The sequence below is a fragment of the Lactuca virosa genome, chromosome 4 (assembly GCF_052849685.1).
Source record: "Lactuca virosa cultivar CGN04683 chromosome 4, Lactuca_virosa_CGN04683_v6, whole genome shotgun sequence".
In the NCBI taxonomy this organism is placed as follows: Eukaryota; Viridiplantae; Streptophyta; class Magnoliopsida; order Asterales; family Asteraceae; genus Lactuca; species Lactuca virosa.
The window spans coordinates 466,787,719-466,794,310 of NC_136429.1; positions in this window are offsets into that span (position 1 = coordinate 466,787,719).

Below are 6,592 nucleotides of genomic sequence, written 5' to 3' on the forward strand. Positions count from 1 at the left end.
TTTGGAATGACTTTAGAGAGAATACACACTTCTAAAATCGGCCTAGCCCTCTTGTTTCTTATTGTCGCCGATTTTGGTGGAGAACATGTTGCTTATATAGTGTGTCACATCTAGGGTTACACCATGTAAACCCTAATGTGGCATGACTCTTCATTTCCATGACCCATGGGTTTGTAACTCCCATGGAGCCTCCATGGAGCATTCAATGGGTTTAACCCAACTTGATTATCCATGGAGCCTTTTAGCCCACTATACAAGTTATGGATGATTTACATGATCAACCCATATATTTAATTAGTCATCTTTTGATCACTTAATTAATCCTAGATTAATTCTTGATCAATACTAATTAAATAATACTATTAATATATTAGAACTTATAATATATTAATAAACCACAAGTGTTATTTCTCTCATTTAGTCTATCCAAATGCATGATGCCATGCAACCCAAATGGACCATGCCGGGTCGGGTCAAGTACATACCAAAAATAGTTATGGACTTAGACACCTTATCCAACAGTCTCCCACTTGGATAAGTCTAATAACTATAACTGCAAGTATGACTTCAGGAACCGATCAGCAATCGTAGCTCTTTTCAAGGTTTCTCGGAACTGAGAAGATGATGATACACCATTTCAGATAAGTGGTCATATAATCCTCTGTTCTAGATATCAGCCAGACAAATACATGGAACAATGTCTTACTTATTGTCCAACAGTTTGTTTCCCGATTTCCGATTTGTTTGACAAAGAACTTAATTGAACACATCAACTTAGTTCTGACCGGGCCCGGTACATAGGTCAAAACAAAATCATCGAGGGGCCCAGATATCAGCTTCTAATCCAAGAAGGAACAGATAAACTTTGACTCATATGTTTGTTCTACCACTCATTGAATTATACACGAGAGCACGTTTTATAATATCGAGTTACCAATGCGTTAACGTACAATCAATGCATAACCAACTCATAAGTAACAAATCATATCTCTAGGTTTGAAGACTTATATGATATAACCGTCTCACGATCACTCGAGATAAATTCCATGAAGTGATTCCAGTGAGCGTGGGTTGAGTCCAATGCTCAGAACTTATGAGCACTCATGAGTGTTGTAGCCATGTCCAACAACTTAGACCTCTGCAACCAATCATGACAGTCTTGATTCATACCTAGTTCCGACATATGACCGACTGTGGAGGTTCGAATAATATGATATACCAAACATAATTATTCTGGAAGTCAAAACATGCAAAAGAAATATAGTAAACGATCGACAAGAGATAGCAACACTTTACTCATAAATAAAACACCTTTTATTCATCATCTAATGTCAATTACACTTTACAAATGTCAAGGTTATCTAACTACTAAATCTAATATCATCCTTCAGCCCTATGCTCCGAGCATGCTGGAGATGCTTAACCCGAGTCAGTCCCTTCGTGAGGGGATCTGCTGGATTCTCATCCGATGATACCCTCTTTGCCACGAGGAGTCCTTCTTCTATTCGATGTCTGATGAAATGGTATTTTCTGTCGATGTGTCTGGATCTCCCGTGATCCCTTGGTTCCTTGGCTAAGGCAACTGCACTTTCACTATCACAGAAAATTTCCATTGGCTCTTTAATAGCTGGTACAACTCCAAGGTCTCCAATGAAGTTCTTCAACCATATCGCCTCCTTTGCTGCCTCGCTAGCTGCTATATACTCTGATTCGCAAGTTGAATCAGCCACTGTCTCTTGCTTGGAACTCTTCCAAGAAATTGCTCCTCCATTTAAGGTAAAGACCCAGCCTGACTGAGAGCGGAAATTATCCCTATCAGTCTGAAAGCTAGCATCACTATACCCTACAACTCTCAAGTCTTCACTCCCACCGAGGGTAAGGACCCAGTCATTAGTCCTCCGTAGGTACTTGAGGATATACTTTACCGCAGTCCAGTGTGCCTTGCCAGGGTTCCCCTGATACCTGCTAACCATGCTCAAAGCAAAGGCTACATCAGGTCGAGTACACGTCATAGCATACATGATCGATCCTATAGCCGAAGCATAAGGTATTCGACTCATTTCTGCTATCTCAGCCTCAGTACTAGGGCTTTATGTCTTACTCAATCTTGTATTACTCTGGATGGGTAACTCTCCTTTCTTGGAGTCCTGCATGCTGAATCTCTTCAACACCTTATCCAAGTAAGTACTCTGACTAATTCCAATTAGTCTTTTACTCCGGTCTCTCAAGATCCTTATCCCTAGAATATAGGCAGCTTCTCCTAGGTCCTTCATAGAGAAACACTTCCCAAGCCAGGACTTAACTTCCTGCAGAGTTGGGATGTCATTTCCTATGAGTAGTATGTCATCCACATACAATACCAAAAAGATAACTATACTCCCACTAGCCTTGACATATACACAAGATTCATCTTTACTCCTAGAAAAACCAAATTCCTTGACTTTCTCATCAAAGCAAAGATTCCATCTGCGAGGTGCTTGCTTTAACCCATAAATGGATTTCTCAAGCTTACACACTCTATTAGGGTACTCTGTGTTGACAAAACCCTCTGGCTGACTCATGTAAACATCCTCAGCCAACTTTCCATTAAGGAAAGCGGTTTTAACATCCATTTGCCATATTTCATAGTCATGAAATGCGGCTATGGCTAACAGAACCCTAATAGACTTAATCTTGGCCACTGGAGAAAAGGTCTCATCATAATCAACTCCCGGAGTTTGTGAGACACCCTTTGCAACCAGTCGTGCCTTATAAGTGTGTACATTACCATCCATGTCGGTCTTTTTCTTGAAGATCCATTTGCACCCTACAGTCTTACGACCTGGTACATTCTCAACCAAGTTCCAAACTTGATTGTCATACATGGACTGTATCTCGCTGTCCATTGCCTCTTTCCACTTGGCTGACTCAGGGCCTGCCATGGCTTCCGCGTAACTGTTAGGTTCATCCAGACCTATCAGCGTCTCATCACTGATAAGTGTATCACCTTCCGCAGTAATATGGAATCCATAGTAATGCTCAGGTGCATTCCTAACCCTTGTGGAACGCCTCAGAGGTACAGACTTGTCAATTGGCTCAATAGAAGTTTCCTCCTAAAGTTGAGTGCTAAGGTTTGAAGTTCCTTCACCACTTGACTCTTGAATTTCTTCAAGGTCAACTTGCCTCCCACTGTCTCCTTGGCTTATGAACTCTCTCTCTCTCGAAAGAAAGCCCTCCTAGCTACAAAGACCACATTCTCACTAGGTCTGTAGAAGAGGTAACCAAAGGATTTCTGTGGGTAGCCGATGAAAATACACCTCTCACTTCGAGGTTCGAGCTTATCATGAGTCTCGCATCTCACGAAAGCCTCGCAACTCCAAATCTTAATGTGGTCTAGTTTGGGTACTTTACCAGTCCACATCTCATGAGGAGTTTTGGCAACTTTCTTTGTGGGAACTAGATTAAGGATATGGGCGACAGTCTCTAAGGCATACCCCCAAAATGAGATTGGTAGCGAAGCTCGACTCATCATGGAACGAACAATATCCAACAAGGTTTGATTACGCCTCTCAGCTACACCATTCAACTGCGGTGTCCTGGGAGGTGTCAATTGTGAGACAATCCCACATTCCCTAAGATAGTCGAGGAACTCTGAACTAAGATACTCACCACCTCGATCGGATCGAAGCATCTTAATGTTCCTTCCCAATTGATTCTCGACTTCCTGTTTAAACTCTTTAAACCTCTCAAAAGTCTCTGACTTATGCTTGATTAAGTAGACATATCCATATCTACTGTAATCATCAGTAAAAGTCAAATAATAACGATTAGCATCCCTTGTGGCATGTTTGAAGGGCCCACACACATCCGTGTGTATAAGATCCAACAAACCTTCACCCCTCTCACAAGAACCTGTGAAGGGTGACTTTGTCATTTTTCCAAGTAAGCATGATTCGCAACTATCATCTGACTTTAGGTCAAATGACTCCAAGACTCCATCCTTTTGGAGTTGGCCTATGCGTTTCTTGCTTATATGTCTAAGACGACAATGCCATAATGATGCTTTATCCAAGTTATTATCATTAATAGAATCAATACACAATACATTATTTCCTAAGTTATCAACCACAGATACAGTTTCATACACACCATCACAAGGTAATGCTTTAAAATAAAGAACATTATTAAAGAAAGCATTAATCGAACCAACTTCATTATCAAATGAAAAGGTGAAACCTTGTTTATACAATGCATGAAAGGAAATAATATTTCTTGCCATTTCTGGCGAATAACAACATTTATTCAAATCTAAACTAAACCCACTACTTAGCGATAAAGTATAAACTCCAATCTTGGTGACAGGTAAAGCTTTCCTATTCCCCATGATTAAGTTTATTCTTCCATGCTCCACATTCTCACTTCTTGTTAGTCCCTGCAAATCAGAACAGATATGAATACCACAACCGGTATCAAGGACCCAAGAGTTAGAATGGGGTGAGTTATTAGATAAGATAGTGTAAATACCTGCATGGTTGGGTTTTACTTTCCCATCCTTCACATCTTGCTGGTACTTTGGGCAGTTCCGCTTCCAATGTGACTTTTCATGGCAATAGAAGCATTCAGCCTCTTTAGGGTCAGAAGAAGGAGTGACAAAACCTTTCTTGGTTCCACTTGAAGAAGAGCCATCAAGGGTCCTAGCCTTGGTACCCTTCGAAGAGCTCTTCCTCTTCTTCCCTCTACCTTTCCCGATTGCCAAAACCGGGGCGGAGTTTGGAGTAGGAGTGTTAACAACCGACTTACCCTTAAGACCTGTTTCTGCGGTCTTGAGGAGTCCCTGAAGTTTGCTGAGTGTGACCTCTTCCTTATTCATGTGATATGTCATGCGGAATTGATCATAGCACGATGGTAAGGAGTGCAAAATGATATCTATTGCAAGCTCCTCAGGGAAGTTCACATTAAGCTTCAGCAACCGATCCACATGCCTTTGCATTTTCTGCATGTGGCTCGTGACGGATTCCCTGTCCTTCATCATGGTTGTTATGATAGAGCATATGATTTCATACCTCTCCTGTCGTGCACTTTGATGGTATCTTTACATCAGATCTTGGTGCATTTCATAAGGGTAGAAGTCCTCGTAGGACTTTTGGAGTTCCGCTGTCATGGTGGCCAACATGATGCATGCCACTTTTGTAGCATCCCTTTCATGTGCCCGGAAGTCAGCGATCTCCTGAGGAGTTGCAGTGGTCTCATCAATCTCCTTAAGCTCCTTGTCAAGGACATATTCTTTGTCCTCGTAGCGGGTAATCATCCTGATGTTTCTGATCCATTCATTGAAGTTGGATCCGTCAAAAGTGACTTTCCCACACAAGTTCATAAGGGTAAAGGAGCCATTAGGATTAGAGCCAGAAGCAGCATTGTTTGAAGACATCTGAAAGAAGAGAACAAGATTAGTTTAGATATTAAGAGAGTCCTTAATAAAACACCCAAATGTAATATTAAGGCTAGAATTCAATCACAATATATTATAACTTAGAAGAGGTATGCCGTAATCCAAGCTATAACATATTTGAAAGGTAGGTGAATGACGATTCACCAATTTCCACCATGAAAAACGAAATATAGATATTAGGTTTTTAATTGGTTCTTAGAAATTCCTAGATTCTTTTGAGATTCAATGAACTTTTCAAAGGCATGTATCAATCTCGAGTGTGCCCTCCAAGTTTTGTGACTGGGATACCGAGGATCACAAAACGAGGTGTGAAGTAACCATGCAAATCACTTGGTACCCTCAAGGTTTATCACTCAATCGATGTGCCGGTAAACCACACACGCTCCACCGATGCTATGGTAAACCTTAAGTCACCCTTTACCTACCTTGTTAAGTCCAAGTTAGTGTGCCGGTTAACCACACACGCTCCACCAACGACTTAAACAAAGTGTAAAGTGTAATTTCATGGATTAGCACCTTATTCACATTTTCCTAAAGTAACTAAGATTGGAAATTTAATAAAAGCATTTAGTTACTTTATAATATTCATCATTCTTTTAATGAGAATTTATAAGTCCTTGTCTTACCCGTTCGGCTAACGACCCTCCACCGATCAAGGAAGCGGTGGGTGAGAGTGGACACCCATTAAGTTGCCATTTTATAGGCAACAACCTTATACCCCCCTTATAGACCGGCTTCGTGAATGAGGCGTACTAGCGGTAAGACGACTTGACGTTATACATATATATATTAGTAACTTATAATATTATAAAGTATAAGGGTTGAATTTTAACTTTTAAAATTCTAAGGGTTGGAACTAAAGTTTTAATCAAGACTTTACATGTTCCAAAACTTGAGGGCAAGTTTTGTAAACTTCCAAAACTTTTCATTTCTTATAACTTATGAATTAATTGAGTAATAAAAATGAAGACTCTTCATTTTTATAACTCTTGTGTTCTTTTAATGGCTTTAATAAAAGTGAGACTTTTGGTTTTCCATAACTTGAGGACAAGTTATGGACTCCATTAAAACACATTATGATCATGAATTAAACTACCATGAAGGTTACAAACAATTCTTATGATCATCTAATCTTCATAAGTTCAAGAACATGAATATGAACAC